The sequence below is a fragment of the Lepidothrix coronata genome, unplaced genomic scaffold (genome assembly GCF_001604755.1).
Source record: "Lepidothrix coronata isolate B3197 unplaced genomic scaffold, Lepidothrix_coronata-1.0 Scaffold96, whole genome shotgun sequence".
In the NCBI taxonomy this organism is placed as follows: Eukaryota; Metazoa; Chordata; class Aves; order Passeriformes; family Pipridae; genus Lepidothrix; species Lepidothrix coronata.
Window position 1 is genome coordinate 945,129 of NW_016690276.1, and position 25,109 is coordinate 970,237.

Genomic DNA, 25,109 nt, shown 5'->3' on the forward strand with positions numbered 1-25,109 from the left:
TGCTAAAATTCTAGGCATGAGACATTTTGCCTTTTGATGTAGCTTAAGGAAATCTTTGAAGTAAGGTACATTAGCCTATAAACTCTGGAACTCTTTGGTTGTTCTTGGGTTGGGATAATAAATGTTTGTTCAGGTGCCCTGTCTTAGGAAGTGAGTATTTTCTGCCTTGTCACAAGACATTAGCAATTGTACTGTATTTTCAGTAAAGCACTTGTCATATTTTTCAAACCTAGGCTTATTTCTAATTTCTGTTTCCCCAAATCATAAAATTTTAATGTTCTTTTGATCTTGCCTGCTTTAATTCAGAATGAAAGTGTTCCTTGCATGCATATGAATGTCTCCCTCCTGTGGGGGATTCCTCCCTGACTGGCAGAGGACATGGGAATGGATCAATCATCTGTCACTTAACAGTGTTAAAGATTCCAGGAGCTTTATCTCTTACCAATTCTGATAAAATGCTTGTTCCAGTTGCATGACAAGCATCTACATTTGGTAGCTGGTGTCTAGTGAGTCCCGTTTTTGTAGGGCTGGCCATATGGCTTGTACCTGGGCAGTGAATCTGAAGCACTCTAAATATTGCAAATATACTTTATGCTGATGAATTGTGGTTTTTGCTTGGCATATATGCAATATATTTTATTAATATAATTACATTTGATATGTAGATTTAAAAATTATTATTAATTACATATACATAAGCCATCTGCATAGTGACTGTGCTTTAAGTAAAGTGCAAGAGCTGTTCTCCAGAACAAATGGACATTTTATTTTGGTAGGAAAAAAAATGTTTTGGAAATTGAGAACACTATCTGGAGATATATCCTGAGAGCTAACTGGAATGTGCAATAACCTTGTCTTTTGTATGGGGTATGAACAGAATAATAGTGTATGTAAACAGAAGTTTTAAAAGTATATTTTCTTAGAGAATTTACCAGGAACAGATGATATTTCCTACATATTGTATGTGTGGTTTTATATAGGATTTACTTTTCGGTTTTAATAGGATTAAATAGCACTGGGAAAAATCAGTTCACAATAGGATGTCTGTAGGATGTGTACATGTGCCAGGGGGACTCTATCATTTGCTTTTTCGGGTTCTTCTGCAGCTAAGTGCTCATTTGCAATATTGCATTAATGTAGGGGTTTGGAGTGAATTATAAAAGGAGTGGATAACAGCTTGCTTTGGCTGTAAAGCTGCACTCTTATTTTTTTGGCAGTAGGTAAAAAGGGCTGATTAGGAGAATGTATTTCCTGTATGTTCAAATATAAACCAGATACTCAGTCATGAAAAAGTCATTCACTGTTTTCCAAAGACTTTTTTTTTGATTGGGCAATGTGTTAGTCCTTATACACAAAACAAGCATCAAGAAAAGGTGATTGTATTAGCTTTTTCCCTCCTTCCCTCTCTCCCTGGATTCTGATTGTTTCAGGCTTTAAACAGATGAGATTCCCTAATGACTACAGTAGTGCTTTTAATCCTGGAAAGCAGGAGTGAAAGTGCAGTTACTGTGCATAAATATCAAAAATACTTCAATTTAAGCAGAGTTTTTGATAGTCCAGATTTCATATAATTTTTAAAAATGAAGATCTAATCTGCAGCCGTGGGTGGTCCATATTCTGATTGTTGATGCTTGGAATTTTTATGGTCATCCCTTTGAATACTTGAATTGCTGTTCATATGTAGATGTGAGAGATCAGGTTTTTTTCAGATCCAGTGTGTAAGGACTTCTTTTTGGTGGTGTTCTTCTCATAGCCTGCTTGGGGCTGCTGCTGTGTTTTCCTCTGGTGGTGACTCCGAGTAGCGAGGGGAAGCTGTGGAGAACTTCAGTACACAGGCAAAAAATATGTTCTGGTGATAGTCACAACCTACAGTTATGTTATGCTGGTGAGTTTTATAAGGGAGTTTTGGATAATGTGGTAGGTAAAATGTCATAAGCACAGGCCTACATATCCAGGGAGTCTCTGGTTCCTAATCAGGTTTCTTGAAGCAGAAGTGCTTTGCAGTTCCATGTCATCCTGTAGCCCTTTTTCAGGCTGTTATCTTGATTATCTGGTGTAGCTGACCGGTACATTCCTGTATGGCAGAGCAACTGCACCCCACGTCACTGGGGTCCAAAGAAGAAAAGCAAGAATCAGAGATGCTTGATAGCCATAACCAGAGCTACTGGATTCATCTCCATTCATGCCTGTGTAATGCTCTTCAGAACAGGGGTCCTGCCTTCCCTTCTCTCTGGGAATAGCGAATACTTGGGACTGCAGGTGATGGTGGCAGAAATCTGAAAAGATTTTGCTTAAAGACAAGGGTCATTGCATAGAAAGAAGAGGTAGACCCTTGATGTTGTGCACCTCCTCAAGAAAGCCTTGGACCACCTTCCACCTGGATTAAAATTGATAGTGATTTATCTAAAATAACTCAGTTGGGGGACATTCAGTGGTACTGTCCCAGCAGCAGACATGTACCCCTGTTAGATTGATATTGCCTCCCCAGCACATGCAGCCCAGGAAGCTTTTAGCTGGCTAACCAACTCACCTTACCTCTGATGGTTTAACACAAAAAAAAAAAAAAGCAGAGAAAAAAAGTGTTCTGTCATCATTATATCAGTGTTTGCTGTATGTACTGTGACTTGATGATACAAATTTTCATCCCAAAAGTTTGTGGTGCGGTTTGGGGCTATGGGAGCCCCAAACTGGCCGTGGAGCCTTATGAGAGCTGAACTCTTTATACTGGTGTACAGGGCTCCTGAAACTTTTTCCAACACAAGCCCAATGTTTCCATTAAAGGATTTTATGGGGCTCCCTGCACATCATATCTTGCTCAGCTTACCATATTGGCTCTTAAAAGTGGCTTTGAATACAATGCCAAGGCCCCCCAGTAGCAGCTTTACAGGCTGCTGGCGAGCTGGGAAGCCCCAGTTGGCTATCTCCGTGCTAGTGGAGCCCCCTCGCTGGCTTTTCCAGCTAAAATGTTGAAGCATCTGTTCTGTCTAGTTTAATTAGACATTACTTCCTTGCTGAATAGAGCAGGGAGCTTTGCAAAGTGCTACAAGCTCGTTCCAGAAGTGCCTCCTCCTATTCAAAGGAAAAATGAGTTCTAATCAAATGCCAATGCCTAATTCCTGTCTGTACCTCCTCAGTGCCTGAGCAAAGGACTTTCATGTAAGCTCTGAAAATGAATACAAAAAGGTTCATCATCAGGGCAGTTCCTGTTTCTTTCAGTATACCTGGCACAAAATTATTTTTTCTTGCTTTCAGTTTGCAAAGTTGCTAAAAAGCCACAAATCTAAATCTTTTTGTGAGGAAATTTGGCACTCATTTGTGTGTACATCAGTTTGTATATGAGGGCTGCTGGATAGGTATCCTAAACTCATTAATGCTTCTGGGTCATCAGATCTGGAGTAATGTGCTCAGAACCTTTTTGCCATTATCTTTAAGAGCCAGGTAGATGCTGCAGCCTGTAGCAGCTGATGGCAGCCCAGGGGCAGGGTGCTAGTAGGCAGCAGTGAGTACCAGTCTTAACTCCACTGGGCTGGCCTGAGGGGGCAAGCTGTGTCCCAGCACTGGCAGGATGCTGTTGAAGTGCAAGGTGACCTCTGGTAGCCTTGGGACAAATCCAGCTCTTTTTAAGGTCCATATAAGGGTAAAGGTGTCCCACTTAAACATAACATTCTTGCAAGAAACCTTTTAAGAAGTACCTATTGAGAGATAAAGCCCCTTGGCCTGTTTTTTTGCTGCCTGTGAAGTTATTTCAGTGCACAGGGAAAACAAGCGTATAAAACCTGAGCATCTTATTGCATAGTAATTTTAAAAGTGATGAAAGGATGCACCAACAACTGATGAATCAGGCACTAAACACAAAGCACAGCTTGGTTTATTTAGCAGTGATGGAGACTGAATTAGGTATTTTTGTTCATGAGGTTAAATGTTAAAATATGAGAGAAATAAAACTGAATGATACACAAATACATATTATTTTTTTCCCTCAACAATCAGAGTTAAAATTCATCTTCTTAGTAAACCCCATTTAATATTAGAGCACTGAAAAAACAAACACTAGATAAATTTTTTAATGTAACAATAACATCATTTGGCTTTTTTTCAAAGGAAGAAAGACATTTTAAATATTGTATGCAGGTAAGAAACATATGAGAGAAACTTCCTAAACCAGAAGTTTGATGCTCTGCTTGACTTAGGTCTGAAGATGAAAAGCCTTAGAGAGAAAGAAAAGCCTCAGTCGAGTCAAAGCAGTTCTAGGTCTAAACAGACTTCATCACCAAAGAATATTTGGGAATTATTAGTACAGTTCTGATTAAACTCTTCCAAGGAAAATTCTTTTCAGTGTGATTATTAAAGAGGGAACTGTTCTGTTATTTGATGCTCACCATCTGTCAGTGTTGTATTTCTATTTTATAAGAATTTTCTAGTTCATACTATTGTGTTTAACATTTGGAAGGAGGGACATTTATTACAGAAAATAAAAGTCAGCACTGGTTGGGAAGGGGTGAACTTAAGCACAGGGCTGGAATGCTTGTAGATCCTTTCAATATGTGGGAAAAGCCAGGCAGGACCCGGTGGTTTGATTTAGACCCAATATTGTGTTTTGAACAGTTTGCCTGTCACAACCAGTTGATAATGGTCTCTGCTTTTGGTTACTGCTTGTCCTGTAGATCAGAGTAGCATGTCATAGTGCACTTCCAGGTGTGATTTCCCAGGCTGATTCAAAGGCTCAAAACACTTCCATGAATCATAAAGCAAGGTGGTAGTAGCCATGTTTTTCAAGAGTGTTATGTTCAGGAAAGAGCCAAGAGAGGAGGGTGTAAAAGGCTGCTCCATGATTTGATTGCAAAACCGTTGGCTCCAGGTTCTCATGAAGTCTGTGTATGAATATGACTAGAGCCTGAAATCTTGCAGTTCTGCTATGTCTGTATGTTTTCCAATATCTTTTTTCACACAAAAACTACAGGGAATCCCAGCCAACACGTGGCTTGTGTTATTTTTGCATTACTGTTAGTAGGATTTTGCATGTTGACTAATCTGTTATTGCTGTGGTGTATCACTGAATAAAATGTGGCCTTATTTTGACAGGGAAATGTATGTCACAACTTCTTTGTGTTATATTGCACTGCCTTGTTAGTTTGATGTTTTCCATTAAAGTGAAAGAGAAGAGCAGAGCAGAAGAAGGGAGCAGCAGAAGAAGAGATATCTGTCTGTTGTGAATTTTCCCTCTTCTTGAAAGACTCTACTTATTAGTCGCCTTCCCTGTACTACATCATGTGCTGCCCACTCAGAGTTTAGCTGGCAGTTCAGATGCAGTTTGTTCCTGCTGCAAAATCACTGCAGGCAAAGTAGCCCCACCAGTCTTCCCAGGCTGCCCTGTGGTCTCTGGGCTGCCCTTTGGGTCTCTTGGTTGCCAGGCTTGACAAACAGGTGAGTGTTCTTCTGGGCTTTGCCTGAATATAAAGGTACAGGCATTTCCAAGTGAGTGTGACCCTGCCTATTTTCGTGTTAAGAGGTTTATTTGAAACAGTTTATCTAGATTGCTCCAGATTGTTTGGGGGGGTTTTGTGATGATTTTTGATTTGTAAGCACTCGAGTTTAATGTTTGCTGCCAGATTTTCTGAGGTTTAATGATGCGGGTAATGTATGGACTTCACTGGAGATGGAGATTGATTGAAGCAAAAATTTATGCAATTAGATACGTTAGAGTATTTCTGTTTAACTTTTAGAGGTATTAAACTTAGAAGTTATTTGAACAGTTGGTAAAAGTTTTCTGATTATATGGCTTATATTATGATTTTCCAGTCAGAATCACTTTCACTGTGTTGTTTTACTTGCTTGGCTGTTCACTTATTGATCTGGTTTTATTCAGTAGGAGCAGCAATGATTATAGACATTAATTTCCTATAGATCTTATGTTAGTCTGTTAAAAACATCATGTTACTCTTAAACCCCCTGAAAAATACCCTTGTAAAAATTCCTATCCCAGTAGAAAGTTTGAACAGCTGAAAAAAATCACAGCGACATGTATATGTGTAGGGTGCTTTTCCAGGGAGGTATAGGAGGTGATGATTTGACAGAATCCCTGATATCTTCAGAGGAATCCTAAAACAGTTGTGCGTTTAGGTACTCTAACTTTCTTTGAAATTTATAATTTTCTTTATATTTTAAAAGAAAACAGTCTATAATACAGGCTCATAGACAGCATGCTTACTGTCCAGTGTTGATCTTGATAGGGCAGACAGCAAATGTTTTACTTAGGGGACAGGTGCCAACCTTTTACTTCTATGTCAGAGCAGCATCTCGTGCAAAAGAGTCCTCAAGGTGTGACCGAGACCACTCATGTCGTAGCTTCAGACCAAAAGCACACATCATTGCCACTCGGAGGGTGAGATTTTAGATGGTATTTGGAGTTGTATTTCAGGGGACAGGTGGAAGTAATGATGAAAATTAGAATGCCTTTGATGCCGTATTTAGCAAGTGCTCTTTTCCTAAAGTGGGAAGATCAAACAACAGGAAGCAGTTTCCTCGCTTGTAATACGAAGCTTGGCTTTGCAGCTAGCACTCTGAAAACCTGCCTCTCTTTTGCAGGCAGGAACTAAACTGTTGCTTTCCCTGCTGCCCATAGGTTTCCTTATTGGGTTTGATCCTCTGTGCAAATTTAATGCAGAAAATACACATGAAACCAAGTCAGCACTTTGTCCCTTGCAGTACATCTCTCATAGTTGGAAGAACCTGAAAGCCTCTTGCCCCTCCTAGAAAGGCTTACACCTTGTCTGTGCTCAGGGCTAGCAAAATAACTCCCCAAATTAGAGAATTCTGGTTATGGATTGGAGACTATTGCATTTTGTCCCCATGAGTGATTTGCTCCAAACCCTTGATAGTTCCCATTATAAATGTGAACCAGACCACGGCAGGTGGCCCGGAACTTTTGTCAAGCAGATCTGTCAGAGACAGCAGAATTGTGACTTACTGTTCACACTGGTCTTTGAATGGTGGCTTTAATTGTCTCAGCTGACAGTTAGCAAAGACCATTCTAATCACCCTCCATTTGGTTTAGTGGCTAATAAACACATCAACTTCACAAAACCCATGTTTGCTCATAGTCAGACATCCTATAAGACACTAGGAAGATAAGCACTGAAAAGTAAAGACATCCTACTCATCCAGCTGGTTGACTGTTGTCTAGATAAGAACTACACACCTGCAGTTATCAAATACAATAAATCTATCCTGTAGACTTGAGTCCCTCATTTATATGACCTTTAAAACAGGGACCCACATGGGAGGTGTCCCTTCCACTGACTTGTCATTTGTTGTATTTTGGCAGATACTCTCTGCACTGTAAATCTAAAATATGAGTAAGTTACGAAAAAAGAGGTGAGAGAGAATACTAATTCTGTAAAATGAATGGAAAGTTTGGTTCCACATGTAATATTGTATTTCTTTTGTGTTTCTTGTGACTAAGAAAACAATGGTAGAGGACAAAGGAAATGTACCTGAGTTGTGTACATGTGAGTTAGCTAATGTTTGCAGTGACTTGGAGTTGTGGACATAAGCTGGTATATGCCATTCAAGCTTGAGTCTAGCAGTTCTGTCTTTTTTCATGCTTTTTGTATTGCACCTATGTTTAGCATATCATGTTTTTGTTGAGGTGCAGATTTGGAGTTCATTAGCGTGACTGTGTGTTATGTATTTGAAACAACAAGGGTCAGGGTTTGCATTTTCATTTTTTTCTGACCTGGAAAGGCATCTGCCAATTAGTCTGAAACTTTCAAGGATCCCCTACTGTTATTTCTCAGCCATGAACACCTTGTTAAATTTTATTCAAAGTAGTACTCCATGTTGAGTTGTTGGAATACTGAATTTTTCTGTCCATTGGGACTTGCTTGAGTGAACTGAGCATGGCTACCTCCCAGTGTACCCAGTGTACTAGCAACCTGTGGTTATAAGCATAAGGGAATAGTGCAGTGGCTACCAATAAGCAATGACTGGGCACATCATGCTATTTGTGCATTTTCAAGTGGCTATTTTTTGAAGTCATTCTGTCATCCTGGAGGATGTACACAGACTTCTCATGAACACTAACGTGTATAAACCCACCAAAGTTATTATTAGGCAGTGCATATTTATGTGACTACTATAAAGCTTTTAATGCAGGGAGGTTGGACTAAACAGCCTTTAAAAGGTCTCTTCTAACTCAAACCATTCTATGATTCTGCAGTGTTAGGTGCACATTTATAATATTTGAATAGTTGAAAATATATCCTATGTACTTTAATAGCTTACTAGCTATTAAAATTCTCTAGTGTTTTATATACTAGAGGTATATTTGTTCTATTTTCCACAGACATATGGGTAAACATACTGCATGGGTGTTCCTGTTTTGTAAAGGAAAGAGCAAATATAAAGAAATTCCTCTTTCCTTTATGTAGATAAATCAGTGTTTTCACGTTAGTGGGTGGAAGGGAAAAGGCTAAAAATTTTTTTTTGCCTGTAAGTTACATTTCAGTTAGCAAAAGCACTACTGTGTGTGATCTCTTAATTTATTTGTGTGATAAATTCAAAGGTGAGATGAACCAGATCTGATTGCAATCTTGTATCAGTGTAAAGCAGATGGACAGCAGCAGCAGCTCCCTGTGCAGCCACAGTGCTCTTGTCAGTGGAAGTCAGCCTGAGATCAGAATCTGAAAAATTTACATATTCTAGATAAGAGGGTGAAACTTTATATTTTGTGTTGCTAGTTTTGAAGGAACTGTAAAAGAAACCATGTCTTAGCTGGGTTTCTATTTGTTCTGTGTTTTACTGTCTCTTTTTTGTGCTGCGAAGTACAAGGAAAAACTAAGCTAAGACAGTGTAAAATAAAAGGCTATCTGGTATCTTGGAAAAGGAAAAGGGAACCTATTCTGCACAGTCCAGATACTACTAGTGGGACATACGACTGGGTCTCTTCAATAAGTGTACCACAGGGTGCCTTGTGTCCTCTCTGAACAGGCAAAATGGGATTTCTGAACTGAGCTGGTAACAGCATTTTTGTAACGGAGAGTTCTCCTCTGTGTTCAGGATAGATAATGAGTATACTAATGTGATGAAATTTTGTCCTTTTTGCTTTTTTTTCAGGATCCTGCATAAACTTGCATAAACTTGTGCCACATATGCATTTTTCAGATGTTGCTGGATAAAAATAGCTTCCAATTGCCAAGAAGTGTCTTTTGCGATAAGAACATGAATTTCATGTCTTTTTATTTAAGGTTAAATTAAAGCAAAACCAAGAGAAAAACCTTCAAGTTCTTTGTTAAAACAAGCAAACAACAAACAAAACCACAGAAAAAAAACCTGTGTTGTGAATGTTAGGCTTTTTTGAAAAAAACAAAGGTCTTGGCTCGACTCGGCTCTGATGGGTATCCTCAACCTAAAGTTCAGAAGTACTAGATTTTCTTTCCAAACAGAAGGTGTCTTCTGAATGTGGATGAGGAATCAGACAAATAATTAGCCAGAATAAATAATAAAATGTTACTTGGAGGCATAAGGCAAGGTTTCAATCCAACAGTACTTTAAAATTATTCACGCTTCAAAAGGAAGATAAGGTAATATGAAAGTACTGCAACTGATTTTATAGTTGAGTTAGGGACCAGATTATACTAGTATAGTTTCAAGCAAATAAGTGAAACTCTAGGCTTCTCTTTCCCAACATGAATACAATGAGATAGTGTTTCTTACTTTCAGGAGAAAAGTGGACATTGTTTCTCAAAAATGTCTTTTGTATCATTTATTCCTATTGTATGGGGGTTTTTGGTTGATGGGTGGGGGAGTTAAGCTATGTCATTTTGTAATCATCTTTGTGGAATTGTTTCCATGACACTATCGAAACAAAGATCTTCATTTGAGTCCCAAAATGAAATTCTTGCATTGCACGTTTGAGCTTTTTTTTGTAATTTAATGAAAAGTTATCAAGGAAAATTATAGTTATTTTATAAAGTATACTGAAGAATTTTTTTTTAATTCTCATATAGGTTATTTCTACATCTAGCTTCTGGCACTCCATTGCTTTGGATCTTATTAATGTTGTGTTACATGAATTTTTGACGTTTCCGTATAAACTATGTATTTTTTATTGCAAATGGTTTGGGTTTGGTTTTGTACTGACTGACTGTATAAAATATTCCAAATGTGGGAATATATGATTTTAAAATATTACTGAACAAACTATTGTATTTTCCTTGTCTCACTTCTATGTACATCCTCCAATTTTACCGGAGGTAACAAAAACATTATGGTAAAGGAATTTGAGCTTGTTGAGATCACCTCCCATTTCTGGGCTTGTGTTTGATTTTGGTCATATTGAATTTGGAGCAGAAACTCACTCAGTGGAGGAATGTAGTGCAAGAGCCTGGGTCTGGATGTTATGCTTTCCTTCCATACCATCCTAGACCTCTGAGAGAGAGATTGCCCTCTCTGAAAATGAAAGTCGGACAAAGCGCAAACTCTTCATTTCCTGAAATCTCATTGTTTAGGCCAACAAACAGGCAGGTCAACGTGCAGGTTGCAGAACTGAAACTGAACACCACCTCAGTTTCCCTGGATCAATGAAGTGTAATTTGAAGCTTGTGGTTGCCTGTCCAGCCTGGAGAACAAGCAGTGAGAACAAAGGCTCAGCGTCGGTCCCTTCAGATATTTGAGCAGCAAAATGCCGTTACCGCTGTTCTCTTCTGCTGGCATTTGGCTCAGTGCTGTGCTGTTTAGATAGGCTAGGCACAAATTTTTCATGATGGTTATGCCAACAAATTCTCCCAGAACAGAGGCAGCTTATGTAGGTAAGTCGAAGAAGAAAAGCAAAACAAGCCAAACCACCACCACCAATAAAATCCAAAACCAAACCAGGAAAGAAATAATGACTTGAGCTCTGCAAATGCTCACATACAGTGTTTCTTACAACAAAGCTTCTTGATCTGACTCTATGTCCATCTCCCTCTCTGTAAAACCAAGTCAGCAAAGAGCTCTCTGTGAACAATAAATTGAGACGTTGACAGAAGTCTGGCACTAGATGCAGATTAAAGAACAGTAGTTGTAGCTGGCTGTGATACCTAATGGTATTTTCAGCAAGTTGTATGAAAGGTTAAACTCATAGCTTCTGCCCTCAGTGGGAGATGGCACATACAAATGTGTGCTGTCTTGACTTGAATGTTTTTGCAGCGTGACTGCTGTTTTTGGACAGGAAGCCTTATTTGGTCAGTAGAAACTCAGGCTCATAGTGTTTTGTTTAGCTGCATTTTAGGGTGTTAATTAATAATTAGGCTTCACTGAGTGTTCTTTGGGATGCAATCAGATCCATACATTAAGCAAGGATGATTTTTCACTTGTTTTTACTGAAGAGCTCATTAGAAGTTGATGGGAGTTGAGTGCATCTCGACCCAGTCATGCGCCTCTTCCTAAAGCACCTAATTCAATTGATTGGGTTGTTTAGTGACAAAAAATACAGTCTCAGCAGAACCGTAATGATTTAATCTACCTAACCACAGCATGAATTTTATGAGTAATGCATAGAGGTAGATCAAAATTCTTGCATCTCCATGTTTGAGCAGGAACACTGGGAAAGGAAAAAAGTATCCCCTATTAGTATGTATATGCAATATTGTACAATTACTGCTTGATATGTGCCACACCATGAAAATAGTTAAAATTTTATCTGTCAGTTCGCTCAAGTGTGACTCAATTTTAATACTTATGTTAAATGCACAATATATTTTTCTGCTCTGTTGCAGATTATACCATCTTACTTAAACTGTGAGAAAAGAATATTTCTTGAAAATTAAGAGGTCTTCAGGTAAGGACTGAGTTAAGTAATTTTCTTTCTATAAAGACCATTGATGTTAATAAGCACCATCATGTAAATACAGGGGGCAGTTACTGTTTGTGAACTAGTTTATGAACTGTGAAAAGCTGAAGAAAAATCACTTGAGATATTCATGGTAATACAAGCTGTAGTAAACAGGATACTTGAGAAAGGCACATGTATGCAGGTTTGAATGATTTCACTATATTGAATGCCTAGTACCTAGGATGTCTTTCAAGAAGGGATTGGTAAAAAGTTGTCTTCTGAGAGAAAAGTGGGAGCCAGTTGAGAAAATGGCTGGAGGTAATGGGCAGCAGTTCGACACCAGGTGTTGCCAGCGTGACTGGTGCAAGCTGCTTGTCATTGTCCTTCTCGTATTTTCAGATAACCATTGGTAGACCTAAACTTCATGTTCAGGAAATGTCCCTAGTCCCCTTGGGGTTGCTGCTAAATAATAGCGTGCCCAGCAAGTTAAATTGTCGTTCTTTGACTGATGTCTCTCCTGGGGTAAACAAGAAGTAGTTCTGCAGAGTAAAAATCAGCAGCTCTTTGTTTAAACAATCTGTTAAAGCTCCTGCCTTGCGCTTAAGAAAAAGGATTTGAGTCTTTTCAGGAGGATTGTTGAAAGATTAAATGATTACCCTGTTCATTATGGGAAAATTCCCAGTTTGCTGGAGGTTGTGTTGTAAAGCCTTACACACACAGCTGACATAAAGTTATAACATGTGAGCAGTTTTTACCTTATCACATAATGGGTTGGGGGTTGTGTGTTTTTCCCTTCTAACGCAGACTGGTACAATGCAGGTAAGCAGTTCACTCAACTCCAAGTAAAGGAGAGAGAAATACAGAAATTTGATAGATGTTTACAAAACATATGAAGATGTCCTTTAAATTGTGAACCATCAATCCACTTTTCCAAGCTAATGAAAATTTTGTGAGCTGTTTTAATCTACAGAGCTCTTGCCATCCTTTCAGTTAATTCCTTTAATGTACCTCTATTTCATCTTAGAGCTCATAAACACAATACAGGAAGTTGTTGAAATCGGATAATTAAATATTTTTCCATATACAGATAGCTCTACCTGACTGCACCATATTCTGTTACCTTGCCTGAGTATCATAAAGAGCCCAAAACTGAGAAATTGTGTTGAAGTTCCTTTGGGTTTACATTCTTGGAACTTTTCCTAGAGCAATTTCACGACTTAATTTGCATTTGGTGTTAGAAAATTTATAAGACTCTAGTGTTTTGTTACTTATGCCTAGGTTTTGAAAGGAAAAAGAATGAGCGCCTATTAAGTTTAAAATAAAGTTGTAACCTTTTTTTATAAAAATGGACATTTTAACATTGAAGTGCCAGTAAGTTGCATGGAGGTATTAAAAAATAAAAGCTATCTGTTATATTCCAAATGTTATAACTTAAATGAATTAAGTATAATCTTTTCTACGTTAATCTTTATTTATATAGCACCATAGAATAAAAGAATTTTTAAGACCATTAAAATACTATTACTTTTTGTTGTTCTGTCCCAAATCTTTGTCTTCCCATGCCTTAAGAAAATGTCTTTTTCTTATTACCTGTTCAAGGATGTTTTAAGCTGAGTTTAGAACTACTTCCTTTAACAAGAAACTTTTTTTTAATGTCAGTTTTGAAATTTTATAAGGTTAGTAATCTATTTACCATATGTAACTAAATGGTAGCAAATGCTGGTCCTCCTTCTGCAGTATCCTGGTTTATTGTTTATCTGCTTGAGTCTGAATAGAAACGAGTACAAAGATGATAACAGTAGCAATGTAATTGCATGGATGTATACATCGCTTTTGGTTGTACGTCTGCATAGATGTAAATGGCTTTACTACTTCACACTAAAGACCTTTTGAAGGTGCTTGGATTATGCCATGCTTAAAATGCTTCCCCGGAGTAAGAGGATACCATGGACATCTTATGTTCCTAGTCAGTTCAGTCATTTTTAGAAAAAAAATTGCAGTAGTAAATTAAACACAGAAAAAAACCCCATAAGTAGGTCCATGCTTTCTCCATGTAATTCCCTGTATTACTCCTTGTTTTTAGAATCATACTTGTGTAATACAACAATTCTGAGCTGGCACACTCTGCATTTTAGGCATCTGGCTGTGAAATGCTATAGAAGATTGTCCACTCTTTTAGCTGTAATTTTTTTAACACTTGATCATTTATAATTCAAATCAAGCTTTGAAGTTTCAGTGATTACTTAAATTTTGAAATCCCTCCCATATGCAATGGCTGAAGTACCTCCAGTGGGTTGTGCTGGTGGTGTCTGTCACTGCTTTACCAATATAAGGATTTGTTGTAATTCAGATGTTGTATAGAAAGAATTCATTTCTATATCTGCACTACTATTTATTAATGGAAGAAACCAATAATAAATGATAGGAAAAAGTAATCATAAGTCTGGTGTTTCATGCATTGCATACCTGAAAAACCCATTTCAGCTTGATTTTGCTTTGAGAAGGACTTTAACGTAACTATGGTTATTCCACATATATTTCTTCTGTAGAAATAAGAAATAACAAACAGTAACATCAATCCTAATAACTTCATCTGAAATAATTTTTTATTAATACTTCACGTGGAACCACTGCAGCTGAGAAAAGGACATGGCAATATTCAGGAAACTATTGCTCTACACCCTGGGCCTGAAACCACTCAGGTTATTGAGCTGACTCTTATTTGGGCCCATAGTGAGTTGTCTTAGGGAGAACAGCCACCTGAAACCTATTTCTTTTGGGGAGCAGGGACCAGGGAGGAAGAAGACAGAGGTAGCTCTCAAGTGGTTTAGCTTTGTAAGCTGGTGTCACAGGCAGAGTCATGAGAAAAGCAGCGATAGTCCAAGGGAAATAGGAGGAGGTTGGGTAGAGAAGATCAGAGTAGTCCCTTCAGTGGCAACCTACTGTCATCCGTTCTCAGTTGTTTCATAAAACTGCTCTTTGCAGCTTGGTGAGGAATTCTCCAGTCTGATGAGCAGGGCAGAGTAAAGGGGCGTGTCTTACTAGTGAGACACCCCATGAAATATCTCCATCCCACTAGCTCCTAAGGAAAATATACCCTGAACCTTCTTCCAGTTCAGAGCTCTTTTAAGACTTCTGTTCTTCCTCCTCCTGAATCCTTTTGGCAGATTCAATTTACATCATGCTCTGGGGATTTGATTAATTTCCTGTTATTGGCCAAGTCCTGCAAACCCTTGCACTCAAGGCTGGCAAGTGTGCTGTTGAATCTTGGTAAGATAAGTTCTGCTCCTGCACATTCAACCGATGGCATCTTTACTGTCTGGGAGGATACACCCAAACTATGTTTGCTTGATAAATAGGTGGTACTAGAATTTTAAATCTACCCTGGTAACAGAGTGAATAAATTTAGTCGGTATGGAACTTTTAAGCAGTTTTTACCATATGTCTTAGGATCATAATTTTAAATTAGATTTGCTCAAAGTGGAAATCTAGATTCAAGCTGACATCATAACATATGACCTTCGCTAGCAATGAAAACAATGAAAACATGAGACAAGAGCATTAATCACTGAATAGTTTATATGCTTGCCCTGAATGTTCATCTGAAATGTTAATGCTGTTTTATTATATCCAGTAACAGCATAAAGTAAAAATTTATTAATACTGTGAGGTGCCTAATATAAGACATTCAAACTCACTTTATTGTACTCTGGCTCAAATCTTTTGAGTCTTTAGTGGAGTACACAGAGCTACTTGCATGCCTAACCTGTTGTTTTAGGTGTATGCATAACCTACTCCTTTTACTGGGACTGGAAATGTGAGCAGGATAGTAGAGATCAGATTTGGCAGCTAGACTTGGGTGAACTCAGATTCGTTTGTACATACTCATTTGCAGGAGGAAGTGTTTAATGGCCTCAGCATGGAAGTGTCTGTGAAGTTTTGGTCATTGTTTTCTGGGCTTTTTAAATCTGCTTAGCAATTTGAATTTTGGCTTAAAGTTCTTATAGTACCATTTTTTTTAAAGATAGCTGTGTCAAATGTAGTTGAATATGGAGTATAATGAAAGCAATACAGCTTACTTATGCATAACTGACCAGGGCTGTAATCAAACAGATCTTTTCAGATGACTTGATGGAATTACCACTTTAAACCAATTTGTAGTTTCATTAATGTTTTGAGTCTTGATGTATTTCCATTTATCTTGGCTTTTTGTAATTTTATAATTAGCAGGTACAAAATTTAATTGATGGTTTGAAAAGGAAATTTAAGAATATCTTATTAACTTTAAATTGATCTCAAATTCATAATCATTCCTCTATAATATATTCCCTTTACGTGTGAACTCATCAGTGTATACCAGAATATTCAAAATTTGATGTCATATATAGTTGACTTAGTGGAGTTTGGAAAACACAAGGTAAGGTGGGATCATTACTTTCCAAAGTATTCACTGCTGCTGTTGACCAACAACACAAACACTCTTCCTAATGAGCTGAAGTTTATACCTGTTTAAGTGTCTCACTTGTCAGTGAGAGAATCTTGTCAGTGGAGAATCTTTTGCTGGGAGAGCTTCTTTGTTTCTATGTAGCTTGAGCCAGTGATGTAAAAATAGATTTAAATGCTTTTATAGGTGAAAGTGAGCTTAATTGACAGCGTGTTAGTTGTGCCTTTTGTATTTTGCTTTATTGGGTAGTTCCAGTAGTAAACTGAATTTATTGAAGTAAATCTGTGAAATTACCTTAATTGCCTGATCTCAATAATATTTATAAGGAACTCCACTATTTGCCTGTTTGTATTTCAATGTAGGGTATGTCGTGCAGCTTGTGTATGCATATTGTTTGAAGGCTTTGAATGGCTTGCCTGTCTGATCCATTTTAATAGATTCCAGTCTTTTTCCATGACATCATTATTGTAACAGACTTCCTAGAAAATATGAACAGCTGCTGTGTATTTTTTCCCTGTGTTTTATATTAAAACTGTAGCAGCTCTTCTGTTCTCTACAAATGACAGCAATAGGCTTGTCTGATGTAAAACAAAATGAAAAAAAAGTCGAAGTAAGGAGCTGTGATACTGTTAACAGGCCAGTAATGTAACAGGTCCCCATGTATGAATCATTTCATAATGCAATAAGGGATTACTTATGCTGCTGTCATACTGGTCAAAGGTTGGTCCCATTTCCTTCCCCCCTTCTCCTGAACTAAACTGTGCATCATTAAAGATGATGAAGACAGTATTGTACTCAGCTTCCTGGCCCAGATGGCAATTTGCATGAAGAATTTTATTGTATTTTTTTCCTAATATTCTTAAGCAGACTGTGCATAGAGGTTTTAAAGTTCCTTTTAGTTCTTTCAGTGCAGGTCAGGCAGACTTGCTTCCTTGTTTCTCTGTGCATCCTGGCACTCAGGGATGGCTTAGAGGCCACTTAACGTGGAGCCTAGAGTATTAAATAGAACTAGAAATTCATCAATCTTCTTGTTACACCAATCTTCTATCTTGCTCCATGTGTAAATAGCTGGAAAGTGTCACAGAATGATGTGAGCCTTTAGATCGTTATATTGTGTTTTGTCTGGAATACCTCGATTGGATTTTTAGTACTTTTTAGGTGACTTGTGCAAACCAACCATGAAGTCTGGTATGTTGCATGCCGCAATATCTGAATTTGATTTAACAAAAATAACAGGTAAATAAAACCTATCCTTTACAGGGTTCTGAATAGAAACACACAACACTGTGCAGGATAGTGTCCCTCTTGTGCTTGTAGGTCATCCAGCAAGCCAGGAGTTAACAGCCAACTCAAGTCTCACCTGGATGCTCCAGCTGAGTAAGAAAACAGCATTGATTGTTGATTGAACAACTGCTGCTTAGAGCAATCTGCAAAATCCACTGTAAAATTCAGCTTCTTGTTAGCTGGGCTGGATTTTGCTTAATTGCTCTATAACCATGACTCAACTTCAGCCAAACTTTTTATTTGCTGTGTTCCTCTATAATTCTTTTCAGATTTGGCATCTGTCTTAGGGAATCCAAAAATCAGGCTGGGTTATTGGGAATATGTCCTACCCATGTATTTGAGTATCAGAAATAGTGTGGCCAGCAGGACTAGGTTGGTGATTATACCTCTGTACTCAGCACTGGTGAAGCTGCACTTCGAGTACTGTGCTGAGTTCTGGGCCCCTCACTACAACAAAAACACTGACGTGCCGGAGCAAGTCCAGAGAAGGGCAACAAAGCTATTCAAGGGTCTAGAGGTTAAGTCCTAAGAGGAGCAGCTGAGGGAGTTGGGGTTGTTTAGCCGAGAGAAGAGGAAGCTCAAGGCATGACCTTACCTCTCTACTACCTAGCTCAGTTGGTTAAAACTTGGTGCTAATAACACCAAGGTCACAGGTTCAGTCCTGTGTATGGGCCATTCCCTTGAGAGTTGAACTTGATGATCCTCGTGGGTCCCTTCCAACTCAGAATATTCTGTGATACCTGAAAGGAGGTTATAGCCAGGTGAAGGTTGGTCTCTTCTCCCAGGCAACTAGTGACATGACAAGAGGATGTAATCTCCAGCTGTTCCAGGAAAGATGGAACAATAGCAGGAATTTCTTCACAGAAGGGTGATTCAACATTGGAATGGACTGCCCAGAGAGGTGGTGGAGTCACCATTCCTGAAGGTAGTTAAGGAAAGATTGGATGTGGCACTTAGTGCCATGGTCTAGTTATGTGGGTGTTTTGTCGTAGGTTGGACTTTGTGATTTGAGGTCTCTTCCAATCTAATTGATTCTGTGATTCTCTGATACATGGTTCCATTAATACATGAACTGTGTTGATCCCAGGGTTCTCTGACCCCATCATAGATCTTGGCTGTGGTGCTCAGCTGTACCCCAGGGATGTGTGGTCCAGATGTGCTGAGTATCACAGAACCACAGAATATGCAGAGTTGGAAGGGACCCATAAGGATCATCTAGTCCAACCCTTAGCTCTGCACAGGACTATCCCCAAGAGTTACACCATATGCCCGAGAGTATCATCCAAATATTTCTTGAACTTAGGCTTGGTGCTGTGACCATTATGAATCACTGTAGGAAGTTGGTCCCAGCCTCAGTACAAGAATTCGGGTGGCAATTTTGTGTGTCTGGGAGTGCCTGGCAGGCTTCAACCCTGCACTGCTTTGTGCAGAACATGCGTCCAGTCTGACTGGGGAAAGGGCATGCTGGACCCTGGCTGACTTAGAGACCGGACAAGTCTGGCAATGTAATGTGGCCATAAGACAACTCATTGTTTATTAATGCTGTTATCTCAGTCCTGTGTCTTTTGGAGTGCTTTTCCTCTTCATTTGAAAATAAGCCACCTCTGTATTTTCTCCTGTGTGAGGGAAAATGAAGCAGCAACTAAGTACCTTTCTTCTTTATGAGGGAGGGAGATGGTTCATGCACCAGATATGTGACTGTGAGCTGATGGAAAAGTGCGGAAAAAAAATCAATACTAACCTTGCAATGAGAAGCTAGATGAGCACAGGGCTACATTGTTCCTGTCTGTGGTGTTCATCAGATGGTGTCCATTTTGTGGCTCCATGTAGAGAAATAATTTCATGAGCAAAATAACTAATACCTTTCGGCAGTCATCAGTTACAAGCTACTTTTCATCTATTAGGAACTTTATGAAAGATTGCTTGACCTGTGCTCCATTCTTGTCCTAAAGAAGTTTTGAAAGCACATAATACATAAATAATATTAATGCAAGTTATTACTAGCCCTGATGTGACAGCACACATGAAAATTGCCTTCTGTTTTATAACCATGGAAGTTCTAAACCAATGTGTGAGTATATAACGTGACTGATGTCTGCAGAAAAAAACTAAGGTCATTCCTTTGAATACTTGATGCACCATGGTACCCAGCAACTAATGGTTGATATCCGTGGCTTCTGGGCAGTACTACACCCTGGGTGGGAAGACAGCTTCAGACCACGTACCCCCTTTTGAAGGTCAGCTCACACATCAGGGTGGTATGGCTAACAAAAATCCAGTCATATTCCAATGTTGGACAATCTCTGAAACTCACTTCTTTTTTTTGGTCATCTCTTTCTTGTTTCCATTGAAATGAGTATAAAAAATCTGAAAACCAAAAAAATTGGAAGAAAATTTGTTTCATTTTCACTTAGTTTTTGCAGGTTATTATAAAGCAAAGTGAAAAAACAGCATGTAGAATGTAGTTTTTATCATATCACTTTGCTCATTACCCTAAAATTCCTCAGTATGGGGAAAGCTGTAGCAACTTACTTGTACTGATTTTACCTTATGTTTTTTCTTTTTTAAAGCGTGGAGAAATTAATTTCTTCCTTCCCCTTCCCTCAACCCCCATATTATTTTTGAAATTATAGTTCTCTGGTAATGCATTTCTGGTCAATCTGGCTTATTTCAGGGGTACAAACAGGCTGTGGATTGTTTTATTAGGTCATTTCAGTAAATAAACTTCTTTAGAAAATGGTTTTTCCATTTCCTACCCCCAAAAGAAGGTTCCAGAAAGTAATTGATATTTGCATAAATATCTATTAATGGATTTTAAATAGATGTCAGAGATAAATACTTGCCAGATCAGCTTATAAGAATTCTACCTACAAAATAAATCTATTTTGTAGCTGTTATTTTTATTTTAAAAATGCAAAACATCAACCATCCTGTAGAGGTAAAACACCTCACGGTGGAAAATAATTTTGCAGTCATTGATACGTATTAACTACAATATATAAAATATCAAGTAATTTAATTACAATTACCACATTAATTCTGATTTGTATGGCAAAGCAAAACTGAGGACAAATTCAATTGAAACTAATGTGATTAATCTATAGTTACATCACTGAGTCAAATAATACGGATCATGCATTTGTAATTTGAATACAAAGAGATCTGTAAAATAAATTTCTATCATTCTTCAGACATGTAATGAAAAATGTTTTGCATTTTGCTTCATAGACCTCTGAAATAAAATTCAGAATATGTCTTAGTAGCAGCAGATGTCCAAAAAATGTAATTCACTGAAAAATTACTCAACTGTGGCTTTCTTATTGAGACCCTTCTTACAGTGAATCGGTATTACAAGGAAAACATGAACCTTTGAGTGAGCAGAGATGGCAATGAAGGGTGTTTAAATGGGGATTTAAATAATAAAATAAATAAAATACCCTATTAAAACGGTATTTAAAAGGGTATTAAAATGTTTTATAAATAAGTAACAGTATATTGTATGTTGAGGGCAAGAAACTGATTTTTTTCTCATTTGCAGTGCAAATGCTTTTCAGTTAAATTTGTGCTAAATTTAATGGCAGACTAAGGGAAGAAAAGTGTGTCTTAATAAGCTGAACATGAGCTTCCAGGCATACATTGCATCTCCTAGCATCAGTGTCTGCCTGTGAAGCAGATCAGTCAGCTACTTCATCTGTTCCACCAGAACTACTCAAAACATCAAAATACATAAGACACAAAGACCTTCCTGAGGCCCACAGCATTTGAAAGGCTTTACTGATGTCTCAGGTTTTTCTCTGCTATGTAAATGTGTATCCTCATGATGAACCCTTTAGGGTGTAATTCACGTGTTAGGTATCACTTGCCAAGACCAGTCCTAGTAATGGCAGTGTTGCCGCAAAGTAGGAGAAAGTTTATAAATGTGTCTTGAAAACTTTATCTCATTAGTCCTAAGTAACAATCCCCTATAGGGATTGGTTTACTACTCCTTCAGTAGATATTTGAGAGTTTGTGCTCTTCTGGCATTTCCTAATATTGTGGTACATGTCATACTTGGAGGCTATTCTGATGATTGTTGTGAGTGGTAATAACTTGGGATGATTTTTGGGGTGGGATGGGGATTTTTTGTTTTCCTTCATCACCACCATCTTTACACTGGCCCACATTGTCAATGGGTATAACCTATAATAAACTATTGCCTTTAAAAACAGTAGTCTGTTCTCTGTGAAGTGAGACGATGCCTATTAGACCAAATGCAGAAGTCTATACTGCAAACCATCAGTATAACTAAAATGAAGTACTGTAGCTGTTACAGCCACGATATTCAAAGACTGTTAAGGGGGGCAGGGTTTGCATGGAGAGGTAATATCTTTTATTAGATGAACCAATATAGTTGGAAAAAAACAGATACCTCAGACAAACAAGTCCTTCTTCAGGACTGTGCAGGAAAGACTTTCTGTGCCCAATATCTTGTCTGTTTTTTCCAGCTGTATCAGTTAGTCTAATAAAAGATATTACCTCTCCCTGTAAATTTTGCCCAACTGAAACATGAGCATTCCTGTTGGCAGCTTTAACAGAAAAGTCTGCAGCAACATGGGCATGGTGCTTTGCTGGATTTCATATGCCATGCTTCTGCTCATGCTTTACCTGCCCTGCATTTCTTCTCAGACATGAGCAGAGAGAGAGAATATGTTCAATTAAAAAGATAACTTCTTAGACATAGACTGACAACACTCACTAGAAGAGTTTGTTTATTGCTTTCCTTAGCTTAAATTTTTGATGGAAAGGAAATTTTGTCACCTATGGCATCTGTTTCTTTCTCCCCTCTAGAGAGATGTGGGTCCATATCTCATGTTAATGCTGATCTTCACTGCATGGCCAGCCTGTGCGTTGGAACAGTTACAGATGGGAAAATTGTTCCCTGGGCATTCCTCTGCTTTTCTGATGAGACTGATTTGTGATGTGCTTAGGTCTGTAGTGATGATACTTGCCCAATAGCTGCTTATAAGTCCCTTGCTTAGATTTCAAAAGGGCTATCCTTGCAGAAAATAGAAGACAAAAATATTTGGTGTCTTGATGGGAAGTGGGTCTAAAGGGGTCTGTTGTAATGTAAAAACAAAAGCAGCAGTGTTTCCAGCTAGAGCACCAAACATCTTGGAGTCCAGCATGGAAAATGTTTATAGTGTTGTATAGTTTTATTAGTACAGATTGAAGGAAAACAGCTACTGAATGACTTTTGGAGACTAGAATTTGTACCAGTGGACTATCAAACAGTAGTCAAAAAAAACCCCTCTCTACTATGGGGTGGGAGCAGTGGATCTGTAAAGAGTATTCATCTTTCCTGTTAAATATTCAAGGACAAATTCTGCCTACAGACTCATTGAGGGTCCTAAATTTGCTGAGGGGAGTTGGGTTGCGGTGCCAGGAGGCTGTGTGGATACCCTTGGGCATGCAGGTTATCAGGCTCAAGGTACTTCCAAGTCCTTCCAGAGGGACACTGTGAAAACAGCATCTGTGAAACTGTTGTCTTTCCCCTTCTACACTCCCAAGACTTTTTATATAAAAACTGTTTGCTTGGGCTGGTTTTTAGCTGACATTCTCTTAGTTGGTTTTGGTCAGCATTTCCTTGGTGTGGTGAGCACTAACACATGCAGAGCAGTCTCCTCTCTGCACAGGACCATATGTAGTAACCATAGTGCCTGTACCCTTCTTGGAAGGATTAATCTCTACGCAAGCAATAAGTATAAAAGCAGTAAAGTTCAGTAGCAAGACCATCAGTTTATTTGATTGTCTTAGCTGCTTTTACCATGCTATACTAATGCCAGCTGTTGCTGAAGACTGTAGCTGCAGGGTGAGCCTGGGGCTGCTGTGGAGTCCAAAGACAGTTTGGCTTTTCTTCCGTTGAAGGAAGAGAACAAATAGTTCTCTCTGCACATTGCAGAATGAGGTGTGAGTGAGCTGTTGTGTCGTCTCAAGAAACTGGACCAGAGAACTAGGCTGAAGCCAGGATCTGAAAAATGCAGCCTGTGCCTAAGTGCCAGAGCGAAAAATAGTTGGGCTGGCATTCTTCCTGTTGTGTTCCAAGGCAGTGACTGAGCAGGACTTGGGATTTGAACATGAATAAAAAGAGATGCCTCTGTGTTAAATCTACATGTGGACTACAAATGAGCGAGGAGAAAAAGGTGTGAAGGAGGAAAAGAGAGAAGTGTGTCAGATGCTGCTTTCATGTAATGTGTTTAGTCCCTTACTCTTCTGCCTCCAGAAAAAAAAAAAAAAGGAATGCCTTGTTTGGTCTCAGTTGGTGTGAGTTGGTCCATTTCCTCTTCTAGATCACTAAGTAATTTTGAAATCTTTAGCCTCAACACCTTTCATCTCTATCCTTCGGACAGACTGATTTGCTGAGTCCTTCTCAATTTAATAAGTTACATGTGTTGAATTTCTCCCTTCCTCACCGTGAAGTAATGTGGATTCTTTGGGCTGTGCTGTCATGAGACTACAACGAGTGCCACAGTGGGATTATCCTTGACATCAGCGTTCAGGTAGGATGTGACAAATTGGCCTGAAAAGATCCTAAGCCCTAGTGTTCTGTAGCAAAGGAGGTGGAAAACGTTCTCTCTGCTTTGAATTTAGTGGTGTTTTTGTTGCTGTTCGCTTGCTGTGCTGTGCACCATCCTTGCAGGCAGCTGTTTCTTGACACTCTCGTTGCATCTTGTGTGGTTCCTATGAACAGCCGTGATCTGCTGCAGCTTGGCACACCTCTCTGCAACTGAAAAGGTATCAAAAAAATTGTTTACCTGCTTGCAAACATGAGAAGCCAGCTATGAAGTTTACTGCCCATTCATGTTTGGCAGATCATTTTGCAGCTAAAAGAAAGCTTAAAATCTGGAGATGTTTTGGCATTTGGCTGGCTGAATGGGTGAATAGGTTGTTTTCAAGCCTTGATTAAAGCACATATGTTGGTGCACAAGGATGGAGAAACAAAACAATATAAATATAGTGTGAAATAATATTTAGGACCTGAAATACAGATATAAGGTGAAAGTCTGGTCTAAGCAAATGAATGGCATCTAGGACCAAGAAGAGTCAAGAAGAGAGACAGAAAAACATGACCTGAATAAGCAGACCACAGATGCTAACACAGGCTGTTATGTGTAAGGTCTGTGTATGTGGGACAAATCACTGTCATTGAAATCTCTCTTTAAAAAGTAATGAGACACACACTACCACCATGAAAGCTTAATGTGCAAGGTCTGCAGTAAATTACACTTCAGTGTAATGTGTACAGTGTCTCTGAATGTTGGAACTGGTGCCTCTCTGAAAATAATTTGAGGCACATGTGGTAGTAATTCAAAGATAGTCTCTTACCCTAATTTCTAATATACATAACTTGTAGTCTACTCTTGTTGACTTTTGCCAGATCTAGGTTAATAATAATAAATAATATTTAATATTTTTGCTGATGTAACTAGCTTGGAAGCCAGCCTGTTGAATTTGAATAGCTTTGTGGTGATAAAATACCAGCATCAGAAATTAAGGAACCAGTGAGATTGACATGGTTTATAATTACACACC

At 38.6% G+C, this 25,109-nt stretch overlaps 1 protein-coding gene across 2 annotated transcripts in view; it reads left to right on the forward strand.

Moving 5' to 3' along the window:
• The window catches only part of BMPR1B (bone morphogenetic protein receptor type 1B), a 256,353-nt gene that overhangs the window by 95,734 nt on the left and 135,510 nt on the right, over positions 1-25,109 (forward strand). For both annotated transcript variants that reach the window (XM_017822263.1, XM_017822265.1), the window contains exon 3: positions 11,757-11,818. The gene's annotated coding sequence lies outside the window, so the exon portion shown is untranslated. The remainder of the gene's footprint in view (positions 1-11,756; positions 11,819-25,109) is intronic.